Here is a 22,361-nt window from a genome sequence, read left to right as displayed (position 1 = left end):
GGTGACCAGAGATCTCTGTGTCAAAAGACTTTCTTTTCTCCCTCAATTTGGCTTACAGTTGTCCAGTAGCAGAAGCTGCTAAACTATGGGCAGTTAAAACTCAGAAAAGTGTCCATTCTTACTAGGAATAATGTAGACTCTTTGTTTCAAAATCCTCTGAGTTTCCTCACAGATAATCCAAAGTATCAAAATGACTAGCCCAGTCTTAGTGGGGGTACTACAGATGCTAACTCACCAATTGTGTGCAATGTCTGTTAGTCTCTCTTGCTAAACAGTGAATCATTAAGCTGTGGATAATGTCACACTGCAAGTGTGATAAAACAGTCACAATGATGACAATGACAACAGCTAACACAGAGCACTGTTGGGGCCAAGCATGGCTCTAAATCTATCATATATATTACCTTATTTGATCATCATGATAATCCCATGGCATATGCACAACTATTAGCCTGTTTTATAGATAAAGAAACTGAGGCTCAGAGAAGTAAAGTGTGTGTCCAAGGTGACAGCGTCTGAATCCAGGCAGGATAATCCCAGTGCCTTGGTCTTAGTCACTACACCAGGACCCCAGTTGAAAAATAAAACCCAGAAGCATGCTCTATTTTCACATTCTTTCTGAAGGCTGGACAGGCCAAGTGAAAAACAGACAGATTAGGTTAGGAACAAGAGCAAAACATGCACGCGCGCACACACACACACACACACATGCACACTTCTTTAAGTCTTTGGGGGTCAGTGAGGGGTAGGGAGGGAGCCTGGGGAATTAGCCAGTCAGTAATAACCGCTCAAACAAAAACATTTTGAAAAAAAATGGCAGTTTAGCTGGGAAGAGACTAGTTTTAGCTGCCGGGCAGGAAGGAGTTGAATATACAACGCAGGACTACCGAAGGATTTCAACCCAAAGGGACATCATGGAAGCTATGCTTTCAGGAAAATAAAACTGTGATCCATGAGTAAGAGGGCCTGGAAGAAGACAGGACTAAGGTGGAAAGGCCGATGTAGAGGGGTCTACAGGAATGTGCAGGGCAGGCAGTGAGGGCTGGAGCTGGGGCAGTGGCCTGGGGACAGAGAAGCTGGGAGGGACCCTGTAGAGGCACAAGGGGTAGAGCAGTGGGTATGAAAGTCAAGTTGACTGCAAGATTTTAACCTGATTGGCTAACAGGATGGGCACAAGGGGTAGAGCAGTGGGTATGGAGGAAAAAAGGAGCCAGAGAAAGTTTAGTGGAGGATAAAGGGGCCAGTGTTCACAGACCAAGGGGCAGAATCCAGTGGAGCAGACAGAAAGAAAATGCATGAGAGAGAAAGGAAAACCAAGGCAACCAGTGTATGCTAGCGGAAGCCACCAAGAGTCCCAAGAGAGGGAGGCTTGGAGAGAATGACCTTCTTTTCTCCAGCAGAGAAAGCAGAGCAAGAAAGCAGTTCTGGAAGCAGAGTTGACTGACAACCTCCAGTAGTCTTCGCACCTTTGGATTCACTCAGCATTCATTGCAGGTCATGCTGCTCCCAGGCTGTTCCAGGCAATGACTGAGCATGGCGGAGTGCTAGAACCGCACCATTCCATCCCTAGCCCCATGCGACTCCTCCAGCAGGCAACGTGTTTGCTCAAGGACTCCTCATTGGCCTGGCTGAGATGTACAGAAAGCAGGAGAGGATCAAGAAACCTACGGATACGGAGCAGGGAGATGAGGAATACTTAGGGAGTTCACAAGGGAAGCCTATGTTCAGAAAACAGCAAGAGTGTGGGTGTAATAAAAGGAGAACAGGGTTGCAATAAACATTGTGAGAAATGAAATCAACAGGAGAGAGAAAGCGAAATACACCAAGGAACACTGAGGACCACCTGATCTTGGGCAACACTCGCCCATGGTGCATCCGTTAGATTGCTTCTGTGATTTTCTTTCTAATGCACCGGGTAGGCAAGGAGCAGAGACAGAAGAAGCAGAGAGAGAATATCACCCTGATTTGGGAGATTGATTATGAGGCCAACAGAGGGAGAAGGAGTCAAGGTCTCTTAAGTTCAGGTTAGAAATGCAACAGGACTAAGAGAAAAAAGATTGCCTGGTAATAGTGGCCTTGGAGGTATCCAGCTCAAATCTCCAAAATAATCTGCTCTGGAAGCAGGGCGATCTGCAGCCTGCAGTTGTCTCTACACCTTTGGATCCATCCAGCATTCATTCCAGGACAGGCTGCTCCCAGGCTGTTCCAGGTAATGACTGAGAACAGTGAGGGTATCAGAACTGTGGTATTCCATTCCCAACCCCGTGGGACTCCTCCAAAAGGCAATGGTTGCTTGGGGACTTTTCAATGACCCAGCTGAGATATTTTCTCTGAATTACATACATGTGGTCTGAGGCACTTCTTACCTGATCCTTCCTTCCCTCTCTCCTTTCACAGGTATTGGAACTGCCTAGCAGGTTGAAGCTCTCCTTGCCCACTCCAGCTACCTCTCACTTTATGCTTCACAGGAATTTCCCACAATACAACTCTTGCATGTCTAATTGTTTTGGCTTTTGCTTGTTGGAGCTTCTGAACTGATACAAATGGAAGTGGTAATTACTCATGGAGAGTTTGGTAACTGCAAAGTGTAGGCAGTGAGGTGTGACTACAAAGATGTGATGCTGACAGGAAATAATCAAGGAATTCTTTTTTGAAATAATGATAGATTCACAAGAAGTTGGAAAAATAGTACAGAATCCCCTATACCCTTCACCCAGCTTCCTCCAATGGCAGCATCTTATATATTAAAACTAAGAAACTGACATCAATATAATATTCTCAACAAGTTTATATGGTTTTATGCAATCAGTTTCTCATATTTTTGTCTCATAGATATATTGATCTCATCTTCATTGCAAAAAGTCACTTAAGTAATAGTTTATTTCTAAGTAAACCAGTTCTATAACCACAAGGTTTGTAAGACATAAATAAAGCTTCAGGTGGAAGGGGAAATAGAAAATGAGAGATGTCCATTGGGGAAAGAGCTCTCCATCCACCTGTCCATCCATCCACTCATTCATCCATCCATCCATCCATCCAACTGTCCATCATCCATCCATTCATCCATCCATCTATCCAATCATTCATGCATGCATGCATCCATCCATCCATCCATCCATGTTTGCTAAGCCTTCCCCAGGTGTCAGGAACCATGCACTTTCTATTGCACTGAGATACTGACATCAAATGGTAGCAGCGGCTATTGTACTTCTGTTTGGGTTCAGATGCAATGAGGAACCAGTGTGTCTAGCTGTTTTGAGGGCAAAGAATATCCAGATCATTCCTGTGATTGTTTCCACACTGGCAGTAATTCAACTGATAGCAACCTTATGCTCAACAGCTAGGATCATGCCTTTTTATGAGTCATTGTAAAGTGCCAAGTGCATTGACATATACTTCATAAATGCTAAATAATAACAAGTCAGTGAACCTAGAAGTATTGGATTCAGTATTCGAGACATTAAATCCAAGTTATGCTGTTCTAGAAGCAAGGCAAACAAATAAATCAACCCCAAATCAAATAAAGCCCACATCCATCCCCAGCCAGCGGTGGGTATTGTATGGAATGCTCTTTATGGGTGAGTGGTTATCTCATGAAGGGGCACTTGTTAGTATTTTACCTGACAGATCACACACAATGCCTTGCCTGTGATTTGGGAGAAGAGTTTTATATCCAGCCCACGGTAGACAACAGCAATACTATATTCTTAAGGCTCCAATTCCCTTTCTTTGATGCCAGAAAATAATGTCTGCTGAAGCCCTGGAGAAGGGTAACAGTCACCCACTGAGCAATTAGACTGATCCTGGCGGGAAGTCTCTGTAGGCAGTACTGGGAGACACTGTTTGTATTTCAAAGCCAGGATTTAGTTTTCCTTTAAGATCTAAGTCTTTTTAGGGGTCCCTGCGATTCCTTGAGGGTTTAGGCACACAATCTACAAAGCCTGAAACGCCACATAATCCTGTATTGGCAACTGAATTGGATACAGCATGGTTTGAGTGGTTTTCTGATTCACAGCCCAGAGCTCTGACCATGGCCTGGTGCTGTCTGATATAGGGTCTCTGGGCATGGCCGCTTCTGTCTAGGAGTCTGCCATCTTGGTTGCACACGTGTACATGATTTACTGGGACTCACATTCCCTTAGTCATTTCACAGTCATGACACCCTTAGGAGCAAAACCCAACCGTCCTTAGCAAAAGACCGACAGCAAAGCTCATTGAAAATTAAGAGGCAATGATCATGACATCTAAGGGAGTGACACAGACTGGCAAGATCACATTTGAACATCGTCTAGGAGGAGATGCCATTCTTCAGGGGACACTTCCGAAAAAATTTTACTCTCATTCAATTGCAGTCAAGGGAAGCAGAGCCAAGGAGTCCACACACCAGACACCTAGATCTGCCAATGAATTATTAAGCAGAGGACTGCAGAGCCAGGAATCAAAAGGTAGTACAGCCATCAGGTGCTGACCTTGCTATGTTTTCTACAACTATAAGATGATTCCAGCCAGTTTCACACGGTGCAGGCCTAGCTCATTACATCTGATAGAAGTGATCGTACATGTGAACAATATGATGTTTTCAATGGTTAGGATGGTGGTTCTCAAACATTACTGAGCATCCCAGTCACCCAGAGAGTTCATAAAACAGCAGATTTCTGTTCGACAACCTCAGAGATTCTGACTTGGTATATCTGGGATGAGGATGTTTTTAGCAGTGATGGGAGCAGATGGCCTGTCCACCATGCTTTTGGAATGTGCACTGCTTTTGGAAACCATCGCTTTAAATCAGTGTTTCTCAATCTGATGGGCTATGATGGGATCTCAGTGATGTGAGCACATGGCCTGTCCACCATGCTTTTGGAAATCATTGCTTTAAATCAGTGTTTCGCAATCTTCACAAGCATTCAATTTAAAGAGTTTAGGGAAACACTTTCAAAATAATCCAGTTTAAATTTCTCATTTTGCAGATGAAAAAACTGAGGTGTCAAGTAACTTTCTCAAGGTCACTCAGACAGTTACAAGTACAAACTTAGGATGACAAGTAACATTTAATCATAATGCCCTTTGTACCATTTCCTTTGGCGAATCTTCTCTCCATCAAGACCTGTTGAACATGTACACACGTAAGTAGAAACTAGAATGCATCTGGATCATAATCCAAACGTATTATAATGATACTATCTAAATTATAATGTCATTATAATGATGTGGGTGATTTTTATATTCATTGAAACAACTGGTGAGAACTTCAGTGTTGCAAAAACAAACACTAGAAAAAATGAATTCAGAAAGAAACAACACCTACCTTCCCCAAATTGACGGTGAAGGTGAGGAGAGCAAGGACTCAAGGCTGTCCTCTTAACAAGCACGACATTGAGGTTCCCGAAACCAGAGTCTATGATAGAACACAAAGTAAATAGATTCAACAAAGTGTTGATACTGTATCGAAAGAAAAGTACATGCTTTCCACAGGCTGTTCTAGACTCAAACCAGATTGAAGTGTCATCAACATGGTCATTATCACCAGGTCAATACCTCACTTGACTTTTTGTCACCATTGTCAGTTTAAGCTGAAGAGTTCTAGGTCTCAGCAAATTCCAGATGTGTCATGACAAGGGCCATTGGAAAATTAGCCCATGGACTCGACTCCTAATTATTATAATAGAAGACCCCCTCAGCTATGGGTTATGAAGCTCTGAGAACTTTTGACTCATTTTTTGGTTCCTCTTTTAGAAGAGAGTGAAAACTGGATACCCCCTCATTTCAAATGCATAGGAAGTCAGAGAAGGCAATCCAAGAAGAGTGACTAAATCTTCATGATTTCAGAGTTTATATTTGTACTCATTAATCAGTTAACTGATTGACGCTTTAATTCATTCAAGAATGATTTATGAAAACTTTTCATGTGCTAGGCAGTTGTTCTACTCAGTGAGATGCTAGGTTTTACCCAATGTGAAACAGATTGGCTGAAAGAGGGAAAATATCCATCATTAGTTGTTAATTCTAAATAATTTAGTGGAAAGGCCAAGGTCTAACAACCTTACAGGTTGGTTATACGGGCAAGGGCGCTTAAGTGGGAGTCAAGTGACCCAGGTCAAGTTCTAGGAGGCCTTGGGCTACAGGAAGGTTTCTCAACCTCAATAGTATTGATATTTGGGACTGAGTAAATCTTTCTGGGGTGTGCAGGCTGTCCTGTGCATTGTAAAATGTTTGGCAGTATTCCTGCCCTCTACCCACTAGATGCCAATAGCATCTGTCCACCCTCCAGTTATGACAACCAAATGTGTCTCCAGATTTTGCCATATGTCCCTGATTAAGAATCACTGGAGTCTAGTAGTAACTACTATTTTTGAGCACCTCTTAGGGGCATTGCACCAGGGCTTAATACACATCTTCACATTCAGTCTCAACACCAGCTTTTCAAAGCGAGCATTCTTATTTCTCTTCAAAACATGGTGAAACTAAAGTCCAGAGGTGCTAAAGGAATCATCCAATATTACACAACTGGAGAGCACTGGAAAAGACTTGAGTCCAGAGTTATTTGACTTCAAGGCTTATGTTCATTGTTCCCTATTATTTTGCTATGACATCGTTTAAGCATTTGGAAAGGTACAGAGAATACCCTAATAAAGATCTGTGTACTTAGAACTCCATTTTCACCACTGCTAATGTTTTCTCCCATTGCTTTATGCTTTTGGACAATAAAACAGTATAAATGGAGATGGATCTTTCTGGTAGACTTTCTCAATCCTTTCCCTCTCACTTTCTTCCCCCAAATCACCATCCAACTGAGGTCGTTGTCCTGTCCTTCCTGGGAAAGATTTTGTATCTTCTTACATGTACATGAGTAGTCTCATAAATGATATACAGCACTTGAAGAAAAGTACATAAAGGTACAAAATCTTGTACAATCGGGTTCCTTTACTCAACATTAACTTTTTGAGTTTTTACCATGTTGGAGCTACAGTTTCAGTTCTTTTATTTCAATTGTATTGGAATAAATAGACCATGATGGCTTGAGCCATCCCCATTTTGCTGGACACTTAGGTTGTCTCCTGTTTTTCACTGCTACAAGTCACAGTGCAGGGAACATGGCTGTGCACGTGTGTGTGTGTGTACACACATGTGAGCGTTTCCCTAGAAAGACAGCTAGAGGTGGGATTTCTGGGTTGCAGGATGTGCATATCTTTGACTTTATTAGATATTGCTAAATTGCTCTCCAAAATGATTGTACTAAATTACACTCCCTCCAACACATTGTAAGAGTGTTCATTTCTTCACATCCCTGCCAACGTTCAGTATTTTCAAACTTTATAATGTTTGCCAGTCTGATTGGGGTGAAATAGCATATAATTATTGTTTCAAAAGCCTATGTTCTTAACCACTACTCTTACTGTCTACACTCCTGAAGCTTCAGTTATGTAAAATGGAGAAAATACCTTTGCCGATTTCTTGAAGTAGTAATAAATTCTCCTGGTGTAATATGCGAATGCATTTTATAAACATGAAGTGCCACTTTTGTTCATTGCTGGCAGTGGGAGAGAAAATGTGCAGTTTCTATAGCAGGCAATTTGATGAACTCTATCAAAATTTCAAATGTACACGTATTTTCTTCTAACTTAAAAAACAATTTCAAAATTATAGAAAAGTTGCAAAAACAGTGAAGAGAATTTCTATAGACCTAGACTGTCTAAACGTTAGCATTTTAATCACATTTGAATTATAATTATATTTATGTGCACGTGTATTACATGTACACACGCATTATTTTTTCAGTGACGGTAACTCTGACAATTTTCTGCAAACATTCTGCTATATAACCATGGAAAAGTTGTCAAAATCAAGATATTAACACTGCTATACTACTATTACCTAATTTATATATCTTATTCAAATGTTATACCATTGTCCTTAATCATAAAAGAAAATATTTTTCTTCCTTCCCCAGAACCTAATCTAAGATCATTTGTTGTCCTTAGTCGTCAAGTCTCTTTAATTTCATTTCAGATGGAATAATTCTTTGGTCCTTTTTTGTCTTTCAGGACCTCGACATTTTGGAAGAGCACTGGTCAGTTGTTTTGAAGAAAATCCCTCATTTTAGGTTTGGCTGGTGCTTCCCCGTGATCAGATCCAGGGTATGCATTTTTGACAAAAATAACGTGGAAGTCTCGCTGTGTGCACCATATGTCAGTTCGCCCCCATAAGGGTGATGCTATTTCGATTGCTTGGTTAGGGTGGTGTCTGCCAGGTTTTTATTGTTCTTTTTGTAATTGGTAAGTATCTTTTAGGGAGATATTTTGAGACATTGGAAATATCCTATTTATATCAGCATGGACTCATGGATTTAATGAGTTACACTGTGTTACTATCAATATTTATTTTGATGCCCAAGTTGTTCCATGCTTGGCCAGTGGGGGCCCCTTCATTCTTGCTCCTGATGTGTATCTTTTGACATGTCCCTATTTTTCCATGAGCATTTCCTTACTTTCTGGCACAATAAGATGTCCCAGGTTCATCTTCTGTCTTCCTAGCTCCTGTCCTGGAATGGGCCATTTTCCAAGAGCTTTTGCTCCTTGAAGTGAGAATAATATTTAGAAACCAAAATCTGGGTGCTAGGCATGTTCTTTGTTGGTACACCTAATTTTTTTTTTTTTTTTTTTTTTTAGATGGAGTTTCGCTCTTGTTGCCCAGGCTGGAGTGCAATGGCACCGTCTCGGCTCACTCCAACCTCCATCTCCCAGGTTCAAACGATTCTCCTGCCTCAGCCTCCTGAGTAGCTGGGATTACAGGCACCCACCACCATGCTCAGCTAATTTTTATATTTTTAGTAGAGACAGAGTTTCACCATGTTGGTCAGGCTGGTCTTGAACTCCTGACCTCGGGTGATCCACCCACCTTGGCCTCCCAAAATGCTGGAATTACAGGTGTGAGCCATCCCCCATCGCCAGCCTATGCACCTTTTAACCTAGCAATTTACTTTCAGGAATTCTTGCAGCAGATGAACCCACACACTTGTTAAAGGATTTATGTGCAAGGTTATTAATTGCAGCATTATATAGGATAGCAAAAGATTAGACATAACCTAAAGATCTATTAATAGGAGAGTGGCTAAATAAATTATTTGAATCCATACAATGAAATTCTATGTATGCATAAAAGATTAACAAATTACTTTCAAAAGATATTGCAAAATTAAAAAAATCAAAATATACAACCGTGTGTCTAGCGTGTTACCATTACGCACTACTAACAGGAGTTAAATATATACAGTTACATGTATATGTGTATATGCTTGCTGATTAATGCATAAAATATCTCTGGAAAAATGCACAGGAAACCAAAAACATTGATTGTGGGGAAGAGAATTGGGTAGCATGGGAACAGACAGAAGACAACCTTCACTACTAACTTTGTTGTGCCATTTAAATTTGGGGGCATATGAAGTATTAAAAATAAAATACTATAAAACATAAAATAAATATAGCATTAATAAAGCATTATTTTAACCTAAGGTATTCACTGCTAGCTCAAATATCAGAAAGGGAATTCTGTTTTCTGGGAAAATTGGCTAGCTAAAAGTGTAACTCCAATTTGGTACTACTCCTTTGTTATAAATATAAACATTCCTATGATTCTTTTTATTTATTTATTATTTTTTTGAGGTGGAGTTTCACTCTTGTTGCCCAGGCTGGAGTGCAATGGCGTGATCTCGCCTCACGGCAACCTCTGCCTCCGGGTTCAAGTGATTCTCCTGCCTCAGCGTCCGGAGTAGCTGGGATTACAGGCATGCGCCACCACACCTGGCTAATTTTGTATTTTTAGTAGAGATGGGGTTTCTCCATGTTGGTCAGACCGGTCTCGAATTCCTGACCTCAGGTAATCCATACGCCTCAGCCTCTGAAAATGCTGGACTACAGGCGTGAACCATCGTGCTGGTCCTGTGATTCTTTCATGACTTAACTTCTCCATCTGTAATATGGTATAATAATATCACTAACACATATACCAGAGAAAATGAAACTGAGGCAGTAGCAGTAAGAGAAGCAGTCTAAAAACACAAAGTGCCAGGCTACTGTGGCTCTTAATAGTGCTACATTTTGACATTTAAGTGAATTTAATCAATATTTGTGAATGAAAGAATGAACGAATGGATAAAGTGATAGGAGGAGGAAGATGGGAGAAGAATTATATTGAATTGCTTGAGTTTCAAGAAAACCATTTTAAAAGCACAGGAATAAATTTAAGGAGCAGACTTAAGGTAGATAGATCGTGTTAATGCATTGTGTTATCCAATACTTCACTGAAGAATTGTGATACTCCAGGGAAGCGACACAGCCTAGCAGCTGATGCCACGGGTTTTAGAATCAGGAAACTTACATTCATAGTCTTACATTCATACACACTAGCTGTGTGACCTAGAGTAAATTATTTAACCTCTATCTGCCTCAGTTTCTTCCAGACCTAGAAGGGATCTCAGAGATGATCTAATCTGTGTCTCTTATTTTCCAGATGATAAGACAAGATAAAAAGGGGCTTGAGGAGCCTAAGTGGTTGCCCAAAGTGGCATCACCAACCTATTTGGCCCCAGAACATAGGAGGTAGATTGCACACAGGCACAAATTCCTTGCAGCTCCTCTCATCAAGAAAGAGAGTCTTTACCCCTTTAATGTGGTAAAAACGAAGGTGTGTGAGAGCCCAGCCTGGACTGTAAGGGGTCTTTGAGCTTCCTTCTGCTTCTCTCACTCTTGGAATGCTGCTGTCATGTGAAAACACTGGGGTTAGCCTGTGGGAGGATGAGAGACCACGTGGAGGAGAGACAAGAATCCTCAGCAGAAGCCCTCCGATGCCAATCGGCTGGCTGACTGCCAGATATGTGACTGAGGGGCCCGAGAGCACTCAGCCCCAACCAAGCCACCAGCAGGCTACAGAAACCAGCTGAGTTGATTCAGACTAGAAGAGCTGCCCTAGCCATCCAGCCATCCCAGCCACCCCAAGGAACCATGAGATAAATCAATAAAATGCTTGTTGTTTTAAGTTTGGTGTGTTTGTTACACAGCAAGAACTAACTGTTAACAAACCCAAAGATAGCCTCTTTTCAATGAAACTATATTTACAATCATTTCCAGGAGGTCCCTTTTTTTTTTTTTTAGAGACAGTCTCACTCTGTCACCCAGGTTAGAGTGCAGTCAGTCACTATAGTCTCAACCTCTTGGGTTCAAATGACTCTCCCACCTCAGCCTCCTAAGAAGCTAGGACTACAGGCACATGCCACCAAGCTTGGCTAACTTATTTTATTTTTTTACAGATGGGGGTCTCAATATGCTGCTCAGACTGATGTTGAACTCCTAGTCTCAAGTGATCCTCCTGCCTCAGCATCCCAAACTGCTGGGATTACAGGCATGAGCCACTGTGAGCAGCCTCTAGAAAGTCTTGGGTGACCAATTCTCCACCTAGATTGACGATCTCTCCCCACCCACACGTTGCCTGGTCCATGTCCCTCTCCTCCCAGAAGCAGCTTCTGTTTCTGCCTGGGATCCTATGAAGGGAGGGATAAATTTAATGACCTCCAGAGTTACAGACCATAGTCCTTCTGCAGCATCAGCAAGAGAGACTGGTACAGGACCCAGAGGGCTGCTAGTTGCAGGAGTCCTCCTGCCCACCTCTTATTTCACAGACTCTAGACCACTGTTACTGGGTACGCCAATTACACTATTGTTAAATTATTCAAGATTAGAAGGAAAGGTGCTTACCTGGCACTGGCTGGAAGGTGCTAGGCAGAAGGGAAAGAACATCCTATAAATATAAAAGCACTGATGGCCGGGCATGGTGGCTCATGACTGTAATCCCAGCACTATGGGGGAGGCCCAGGAGGGCAGATCCGTTGAGATCAGGCGTTCGAGACCAGCCTGGCCAACATGGTGAAACCCTGTCCCTACTAAAAATACATAAATCAGCCAGTGTAGTGGCAGGTGCCTGTGGTCTCAGCTACTTGGGAGACTGAGGCATAAGAATAGCTTGAACCTGGGAGGCAGGGGCTGCAGTGAGCTGAGATCGTGCCACTGCACTCCAGCCTGGGCAACAGAGCAAAAGCAACACTCTCTTAGAAAAAAAAAAAGAAAAAAAAAAGAGCCTGGGAGTAAGTTCCTTGAGTGACAGGATTCCAAGTGTTCACTCCCCTCTTCTTTTCATCCCTCATTTCCCTTTTCCTTGGCTTCCATTAATATTTTCTTTCCTGTTCCCTCAAGGTATTCATATCCATTTCTAGAAATAAATGAAGGGTTTCCTGGTTTCCATTAAACTTAATGCCCATATCCTCTACTCATTCCCCTTCCTTCCAACCTTAGGAATCTTTTCATTTTTCTCTTTGACAACTTTCCCCCTAACTGCCCTCATATAGGAGATACTAGAAATGCCAGGCTTCTGACGAAAGCCCCAAGATTCTCCCAGTCAGAACCTTACGAGGCTCTGCTACTCTATTGTTACCAAGAGGTCAAGGACACATGGACAAAGGAACATCTGGCTTTTTTTTTTTTTTTTTAGTTTTTTATTTCTACAGATTTTTGGGGAACAGGTGATATTTGGTTACATGGTAAGTTCTTCAGTGGTGATTTGTGAGACTTCAGTGCACCCATCACCCAAGCAGTATACACTGAACTCAATTTGTAGTCTCCCCTCGCCCCCTTCCAACCTTTCCTCCGGAGTCCCCAAAGTCCACTGTATCATTCTTATGCATGCGCCTCCTCATAGCTTAGCTCCCACTTATGAGTGAGAACATACAATCCTTGATTTTCCATTCCTGAGTTACTTAACTTAGAATGATAATCTCTAATTCCCATACAGTTGCTGTGAAAGCCATTAATTCATTCCTTTTTATGGCTGAGTAGTATTCCATCACATATATGTGTGTGTGTATGTGTGTGTGTATGTGTGTGTGTGTGTGTGTGAGTGTGTATACTTATATAACAGTTTCTTTATCTACTTGTTGATTAATGGGCATTTGGGCTGCTTCCATATTTTTGCAATTGTGAAATGTGCTGCTATAAACATGCATGCACAAGTTCTTTTACATACAGTGACATCTAGGGAACACCTGAGTTTGGAGACACGGGTAGAATTGTTTGGGGATCTGGAAATCCTGGGGCGGAGCAGCAGTCATGAGGAGGAGCCAAGCTGGTGGGAGGAAGCCAGCGGGAGTCAGCTTTGCTGCGGTTTCCTCCTCGCCAGGGCTAGTTTCTATGCTGCCTAAGTTGGTGCTGGACACAGTTCTCAGAATCTCATCACCCTTGAACTCTAAAGTGGTGTTTTTTGTGCTGTTGTTTTTTGTTTCAATGCTAAGTTTCTACCCAGGCCTCTTGGAATAAGCTGAGGTGCACAGACCACGCAGGTTGGAGCAAAGTGGTTTCACCCATTCCCATCCACCTGTCGGGTATTTGGTATTTTTGAGAAATGCTTTAGAAGAGGAACGAGGAAATCTCTGTGTCATCACCTGGAAATTCTAGTCCATGACCTCAACAGCCCTCCTAGAATTTCCCTGGTCAGTTTTCTGTCCTAAATGCAAATCATCTACATTAACAGAAGGTTCTGGGCATTTGCATAAAAACGGCTGCAGCTACTCACAGCGTTCTATTTGGTGATAGAGGAAAGCAGTTGGGGCTCTATTCTATAGGGGCATTACGGTATGCTGGTCAAAGCAGAAAGCGTCCGGAAAGGAAAAGCAAGCATTCCCAAGGACAGTACGGTAAATGCAAACAGCTACCAGGCATGGGTACCATCTGAGCGACTTCATCTTCCAGCAGGAATTTCCCAAACCTGATCACTTTCTCCACTGCTAACAGAGAGTAGAGGAAACATGGCAATGGGGCAGAGCATTTCAAAAACAAACCATTTACTCTTTACAGCAAAGGGACTGAAGTTTTTCAGGAAAAAGATCTAGCTGCTCTCTCATTCATCAAAATGTGGCAGGGCAGTGATTACAAATGCAGATGTAACCTTTAGGTCCTGTAGGCAAAGACAGTGCTCACCACCTGCACCTAGTGGGCAGTTGAGGCTGGGTTCTTTTCTCATTTCTAGTATTTTAATAAATGTGTGGTCACAAATTCTGCATTCATTGGTGGGTGGGTAAGGAAAGTTACTGCTATACATTTTAAATAATCAATATTAGTATTTTGTTTCTATTGAGCATAGTTTATATTATTTCTATTTAGTATCAGTTTCTAAAGCAAACTTACATACAAGATAATATCTATACTTCCCTTTTGAGATTCAAGAACTAAATGAAGAGCTAGGAGGTACCAGGCTAATTCTAGGTATTAGCACCTAGAATTTTTATAATGCATCTGTGAAGAAGTAATATTCATCCACATGTCCCCATTTTGCAGACGTGAAGACAGATTCCAAGCACGTAAGGGTCTTGGCCGTGATTACTTGGTGATATGGTTTGGCTATGTCCCACCGCCGCAATCTCATCTTGAATTGTACATGTCGTAGGAGGGACCTGGTGGGAGGTAACTGAATCATGGGAGTGGGGCTTTCCCATGATGTTCTCATGACAGTGATTAAGTCTCAGGAGATCTGATGGTTTTATAAGGGGACATTTCCTTGCACACGCTCCCTTGCCTGCTGCCATGTGAGATATGCCTTTCGCCTTCTGCCATTATTGTGAGGCCTCCCTAGACACGTGGAAGTGTGAGTCTATTAAACTTCTTTTTCCTTATAAATTACCCAGTCTCGGGTATGCCTTTATCAGCAGCGTGAAAACAGACTAATATGCTTGGGTAATGCAAGGCGGAAAGGAGATTTGAACCTAGATATACTGACTCCAATCCCGGTATACATTCAGGATACCCTTGTAGTCAAGTGCATGGTGATAAAAAAGCACAAGCATGACCCGTGGTTTGATTATACTTTGGTGAGAGCCTCAGGGCTGTGGTGTCATTGAAGAGGGAAAAATATCTATGGCAGATACATTCGACTGGGATTAGGAGAAGGGCAGAAGGAAAAGGGGGTTTTCTGCTGCATCTTTCTGCTGCATCAAGCACTTCTCCGAATTACCATCTCTCCCTTGGGTCTGTGGAATACACATTTCCTTTGTAACTTCATCTTGGGTCTGGGGCACAGGGTCTTGGGGGCCATCTTTCCCAAATAGGAAACAAGGCCTCAACATGACCACCCTCAACTATGATGGTACAGCTAGATTTCAGCGGGGAGAGTACTCTGACTGGGTTTGGAGAAGTGGAATTCGGGCATATGGAGTAGTCCCTGGTGATGACTGATCAGGCTCAGATCTGTATTTATACAGCATCCCCATCTTACAAATGTGACATGTACTAAATCATGGGGCATTTTTATAAAAAAGGGACAAGCCTCGATGACATCGGGTGGTGGCTTCCTTGCTATGGGACGCCTTTCCCTTTTGAACCCTGACCAGCTGCCATGAAACCTTTGTGTTCTGTGACCCCTCTGCCTGCCAAAGCCCTCCATGGGCAGCTTGGTCTAGCCTGGGGTAGTAGCGTTGAGAGGTGGCTGGGCTAGACCTTGAGGGGACACTGGGTTAGACCGGTTTACTCCAGTAGATTCTCAAAGATCCAGCATTGCTGTTTCCATTCATCTTTAAGTTGTTACACAAATTTTCATTAAGTGAACTTCTTCCTCATGCCTATTTTATTCCCCCCCCCCCGGGGGGGGGTTTGATTTTTAATTAAAGGAGAAGTAATTAAGGACCCCAGGAAGTTTATTTTTTCAATTTGTGATGTCCCCTCATCATTGCCTCTCAATGTATCTGTTGGTAAAAATGGAAAGTGGTATTAGGGCTATTATTAACCCCCATGGCTATACCTGGAAGATTTCAGAAGATTTGATTTACCCGTATTTCCTTCTCTGTACGGCTATGGTGATGAGTGGGAAGTCAAGAAGAAACACAAGGGAGGATGTGAATAAATCCATTTTTTCCACAATAAGTGACTGAAATCATACTCTTCTTCCTTTTCTTCCTAGACTTCGCTTGGGTAAGAAGTGTGGTGGTATGAGTTGAACTTGGCCTCCTACTGGCTTTGCTTGAGCACAATTATTCCCATATGGAGTAGGAAATTCTCCACTGCAGAGTTCTGGAGGAGATGCTTTAGAACGTGGTGCACGATTCCCCTCATACTCCACATGCATCTAAAGACCAGAACAGAATGCTGAGTGCATTGCAGGGGAGGGACAAGGGTGTGTGGTTGCCCAGTTACCCACCAAGAATCACGTCCCTGGACCCTACCCACAGGAGACTGACATTTAGACAAACTCGTTCTCAGCCACCAGCGCCGCGCCCGACGCAGGGCATGGCTCTGAATGGCTCTGGCATCTGTTTTGTCTTGCCTCAAGCCCACACACTGGGACTTGCTTGTTTTCATCCAATAGCAATTAGCACCGTGGTAAATGCCTTGTGCTCTGTGCTAATTCAGAAGAATAAGCCTGTCGCAACTCTGCCAAGAATTACAGCTAATCACAGAGGGCTGGGGCACACCTGCCCTTTCATTAGCCTTTTGTTTTAAAATGAGGGGTTGGTGCAACCCGAAACACTGCATTCTCCCCTTGGTTGGGGATAACCATGGAGATGCCAGGGGACCTAAAGTGCATCCTGGTGGCCATCCCTGGCATCTGTAGGATGGTGCTTCCTACAAAGGGGCACAGTGAGCAACAGGGAACCCAAGCAGCTATTTACTGTGGGCAACTGCAGACAGGGTGGGCCCCGGGGATACTCCAGAGGCGCAGAAGCTTGGTCTACAGCAGCGCTCATCACTGGAGACGGCTCAGAAGCCACCGCAGACGTAACCCTTGTGAATAAAGACCTGGGCTGGCTCCACTTTTAAGATGGAAAGCTCTTGGTTATTTTTTTCTTTTAGCCTCATCATCTAACCTAGTACCTGTGCTTTTTCTAAGAATACACCCTTTGTCCTAATTTGGCATTGATCATTTATTGATTTTTTTGTGCTTTTTGTTTTAAAGTTAGGTTTGAAAAATAATTTATACTCAGGAAAATTCTCCCCTTTAAAGTGTATGGGTCTATGAGTTTTGACAAATGTCAACAGGCACATCACCACCGCCACCACCGTGGAGCCATCGATGGTTCTACTGTCCGTGAAAATTCTTTCTTGTTCTTTTCCTGTCAGTTACCCTTCCGTGCCCGCAGCCCAGGAATCTACTGATCTAATTTTTGTCGATATTACTCTGCTTTTTCCACAATGCCATATAAATGGAATAATTCAGTATTTTTTTGTCAGTGGCTTCTTACACTTAGCATAATGCTTTTGAGATCCATCCATGTTGCCTGGTGTATCAGCGGTTTGTTGTTTTATTGTTAAGTGGTATTTCATGGCAAGGATGTACTGTAGTTTATTTTCCAGCAAATGGACATCTGGGCTGTTTCCAACTTTTAGTTATTATTAACGATCTGCCATGAATATTTATGCACATCTTTGTGAGGGTATATGTTTTTATTTCTTTTGGGTAGATACCTAGGAGTGGGATTGCTTGGTCCTTCATCATATATTTAACTTTATAAGAAACTGCCCAGATATTTTTCTTTTATTTTTTTTGAGACAGGGTCTCATTCTGTCACCCAGGCTGGAGTGCACTGGTGTGATTTCAGCTCACTGCAATCCCCACCTCCCAGGTTCCAGCTATTATCCTGCCTCAGCCTCTGGAGTAGCTGGGATTATAGGTGCACCACCATGTCTGGCTAATTTTTGTATTTTTAGTAGAGACGGGGTTTCACCATGTTGGCCAGGCTGGTCTCGAACCCCTGACCTCAGGTGATCCACTCACCTTAGCCTCCCAAAGTGCTGAGATTACAGGCATGAGCCACTGCACTTGGCCTGCCCATATGTTTTTAAACTTGCATTGCCATCAGCAACATAAGCAAGCTAAAATTGCTCTTCCTTGTTAACACTTGGTATTGCAAGTTTTGACAAGTTTAGTCATTCTAATAAGGAATCTAGAAGTATCTAATAGTGATTTTAGATTGCATTTTTCCTAAGGACTAATGATACTGAGATTCTTTTCATGTTATAATTTATTTAAAAAAATCACTTTAAATCTACTCTGCTCCAGTTCACGTTGAAGACAGTTCTCAAGAAACTTATTTTAGTGGGAATTTGTCAAATCTCTCCCACGTGCTTAAAAATGTGCAACCCAGGAAAGGGAAAACATAGCAATGACCATCGACGTGCCTAGAGAACAGGGACTGCTTTACTTAACTTTTCTCTCATGCTGAGCTCATCTCCGGGGACGAACTGAGTCTTTCCACCTCCCCAACTCCCAGCTCAGGGTCAAACACAACAGCAGGTGCTTCAATAAATATTTGATGATTGATGGAAGCAATATGGTGGCTCTTGTTCCCAGTGGACAAGACTAGGGTATGTGCCTGTGTAGTGGGAGGTGTTAGAGAGGGCTGATTGACCACTTAGTTAAAAGATCTGCGCAGTGGAAGGCACTCGGTATATGGAGGTCAGCAGTCCTCTATCAGGCTGCTCATGAGAACCAGGGAAAGAGTTTAAGAAGAGGTGGATTTACCTTGATGCTAATGAGACTCAAGCTTCAAGGCCTCACTTGCATGGTACCCACTGGGTGCTGGGAGGTCGTAGGCATTCTAGAGTGTTGTAGGCGTGGAGGGAAAGAATCTAGGTTGCAATCAGAACACTCAAAAACATTTCTAAACCAAGGGACCTGCCTGGGTAATATGTCTGATTTCTTCCCTCATTTTAAAGCAATACTAGGCATGGAAATTTTTTTTATTGGTGATTTCGTTTTGTTCTGTTTTTCATTAAGAAATTCTCACAAAATCTGGATCTGCTCCTGCTGGGTGTCACCCCAGAGGTTGTGATTTAATGTGTCTGGGGTGTGGCAATTTTTAGAGCTTGGTGTTGAGTGGAATGTGCCGCAGGGTTGAGCCACATGGTTACAGTGTCCACTAATGACCAGGTGTAGGCTACAAGCCACCAGGAAAGACCCTGACATGTGTGAGCTCTTGCCACTTTCAGCATCAGCCCTTCCACCAAATGGGCCCTTTTTGTTCTTGTTTTGAGACCCTCCTATGTCAATGTGTCCTATAGGCCATCTCCTTATGACACTCGCTGGTCACAGCCCCTGCTCACTCCTCCCCAGTGGCTTTTCCCGAGTCACTGGTGAAAGCCCAGGCTACTCCAGAGGGGCAGCATAGCAAGCTGCTTAGAGTTTGGGACAGATGCTCAAGTCCATGCTGCAGTCCTGCTTCTGAGTCAGAGGGAACTGGATCAGAATCCCACCTCTGCCACTGACCAGCTTTGTGCCCCTAGACATGTTCCTTAACCTCCCTGTGCCTCAGTTTCTTCATCTGTAAAATGGGGGTGATAATAGGACAGCAGCATAGCTTTCAAATGAAGATGAAATGAGAGGATGGTAAAAGTCCCTGCTGCAGGCCAGGAGCATGGCAGGTGCCTGACAAAGGAGGAATTCCACCCCGGCTGATTGACAACTGCCTGTCTTCTGGTCCACCCTATGCCATGCTTCCTCCCCTGCATGGAGCTGCCTTCGTTCTGAGACAACGCTGTGTCTCCACTGGCCACACTGCTGATGGGGCGTTTTCTCATCACCTGCTTCTCTTCTCAGTTAGATGCTGGGTCTTAGAGGGAAGAGACAAGGCTTTTTACATCCTTCCTTGTATAGCGGTGGTTCTAAGACAACAGTAGGATCATCCACAAAATAATAAGTGAACACTGTTTTGAATGTCTGTGTTTCAGAGAAGCAACCCATACCTCAGGGAGGCTGTATATCCATCTAAGGTCACACAGCCTATGGGATAACATTCATCCATGTCTAAGTTTTCAGCCATCTGAGGCAAAAATGAGAAAAAGAAGGTAGAGATAGCTGTATTCATTTAGAGAACTGGCTTTTATTTGGAGATTCTATCACCCCTATTTTCCTTTTTTTAATTTTAAATCCTTTTTCATGAATGGCAAGGTAGTGATAGTAGGTTGTGGCTTTTTTTTTTCTTCTTTTTTTGAGATGGATTCTTACTCTGTCACCAGGCTGGAGTACAGTGGCGTGATCTCGGCTCACTGCAACCTCCACCTCCAGGTTCAAGTGATTCTCCTGCCTCAGCCTCCCCAGTAGCTGGGACTACAGGTGTGTGCCACCACGCCCAGCTAACTTTTGTATTTTTAGTAGAGACAGGGTTTCATCATGTTGGCCAGGATGGTGTCAATCTCTTGACCTCATGATCTGTCTGCCTCTGCCTCCCAAAGCGCTGGGATTACAGGTGTGAGCCACTGTGCCCAGCCTGCAGTAGATATTTTTAAATGACTTCACATTGCAAAATAAATTATTGAGTATCCTGTATTTTTCTCTCCCAGTTTTTTTCTGGTAACACGTTATTGGTCTTTGAAGTAAAAAAAAATCTGAGACCTGTTAGTCTAAAAAACAGCTGTATATAAAATGATGCTCAATCTGTATTGGCTAAATCGATAAACACGACACTTTACATTAACTTCTGATGCAAACTTGCTGCCAGCAGGAGGAAGGAAGAGAAAATCTTTCAGTTCCTAATTTAATTTCTTCCACCATTATTTATCGAGCAACTAATCTGTGCCAAGCACTGTGCTAGCGTCTACGGACACAAAACAAATAAAACACAGCCACTGCCCTCAAAGGACCTGGCATCGTTCCCAACAGTTAGGTTGGGAGAAGTAAAAAGAAACTTTCCTGCTAGAATAACCAATCAATATTTCAACAGAAATATCAATAGTGTCAAAACAGTCAATCAATATCAATATTTGTTAAGGATGTCTTTAATGCAATTTTGTTTTTTGACACAGGGTCTTATTCTGTTGTCCAGGATGGAGCACCACCGTAGTGGTGACAGGGTTCATTGCAGCCTTAACCTCCTGGGTTCAAGCGATCCTCCTGCCTTAGCCTCCTGTACAGCTGGGACTACAGGCATGTGCCATCACACCTGGCCAATTTTTAATTTTTTTTGTAGAGATGGGATCTCCCTACGTTTCCTGGGCTCAAGTGATCCTCCTGCCTCAGTCTTCCAAAGTGCTGGGATAACGTGTGTGAGCCACTGTGCCCAGCCAAGGGTGTCTTTTGACCCTTAGAAGAAAAATACCACTAGACAGGGCACAACATTTCTATCTCTCTACCAGCCTGTCAGCCCTTAATGAGGCTAAACTGATAAGGGTATTTTAACCCTCATTTGGTAACATTCCTGGGGTTCACCTGTTACAAGGAGGGAGTGCAGAGAGCAATAAGATTTCTAACAAAAAAGCATTAGATATAAGGGCTACGGATCATTTGAAAAACATTTATGAAAATATAAATATTAAAATATAAAGAATGAACCATAAACCTAGTATCTAAATAATTCCTGTTGGATATTAAAATAAAAAGCATTTTATCATGTAGCTAGAAAATTCAACTTAAAAATAGGATGGCATAAAATAAAAATGAGTTCTGACTCCTCTCAGTAGGCCATCTCCATGTATCTGTTCAGATGTATTTTCCATGCATATACCATCAAAATTTGTATATAAAACACACATAATACAATATACATAAGCCGTCCATTTTTTCATTTTTGTACGCAAAGGACTCATACTGAACCACACTCTTCTCCACTGCTTTTTACTTGCAAACACATCGCAGAGATGTTTCTGTATCCGTTTTTTAAGATCTATCCCCCTTTTTAAAGGATATATAGTATCCTATCAGAGGATATTCCATACTTTTTTTTTAAACCAATCTCCCATTTCCCAAATATTTAATGTCTTTTGTTTAGAAATAATGCCTTCATGAGTGTCTCTGTATAGATATTCTGGTGTACTTTTGAGGCATACCTGCAAATTCCTACAGGGGGAATGCTGCTTCAAAGAATATATGTATTTAAATTTGTAGGCCAGGCGCGGTGGCTCATGCCTTTAATCCCAGCACTTTGGGAAGCCAAGGTGGGCAGATCACTTGAGGTTAGGAGTTCAAGACCATGCTGGCCAACATGGTAACACCCCATCTCTACTAAAAATGCAAAAAATAAGCCAGGTGTAGTGGTGGGTGCCTGTAATCCCAGCCACTTGGGAGGCTGGGGCAGGAGAATCGCTCGAACCCAGAAGGCAGAGGTTGCAGTGAGCTGAGATCACGCCATTGCACTCCAGCCTGGGAGACTCAGTGAAACTCTTTATCAGAAAAAAAAAAAAAAATTGGTAATGGTTGTTACCACATTGCCTTGCAAAAAGTTGCACAGATTTGTATTCCAGTGAAGAATGGTGGTATAATTCTTTGCCAGGGATTTGTGCTATCAAACTTTTCCATTTTTGCCAATTTGACAGTTGACTTTTGATATGACATCGATG

At 42.6% G+C, this 22,361-nt stretch overlaps 1 long non-coding RNA gene across 1 annotated transcript; it reads left to right on the top strand.

The window, feature by feature from the left end:
• Positions 1–764: 764 nt before the first annotated feature.
• LOC105706881 (uncharacterized) lies at positions 765–11,018 on the top strand. The gene is made up of 5 exons (XR_010344878.1): positions 765–2,209; positions 2,398–2,552; positions 4,353–5,123; positions 8,043–8,135; positions 10,510–11,018. It is a non-coding gene; the product is annotated as an uncharacterized LOC105706881 (long non-coding RNA).
• Positions 11,019–22,361: the final 11,343 nt, after the last annotated feature.

This window comes from Aotus nancymaae, unplaced genomic scaffold (assembly GCF_030222135.1).
Source record: "Aotus nancymaae isolate 86718 unplaced genomic scaffold, 86718_ANA_hifiasm-v0.15.2.pri h1tg000030l, whole genome shotgun sequence".
Classification (NCBI taxonomy): domain Eukaryota; kingdom Metazoa; phylum Chordata; class Mammalia; order Primates; family Aotidae; genus Aotus; species Aotus nancymaae.
This window is presented reverse-complemented; position numbering and strand designations above follow the sequence as displayed.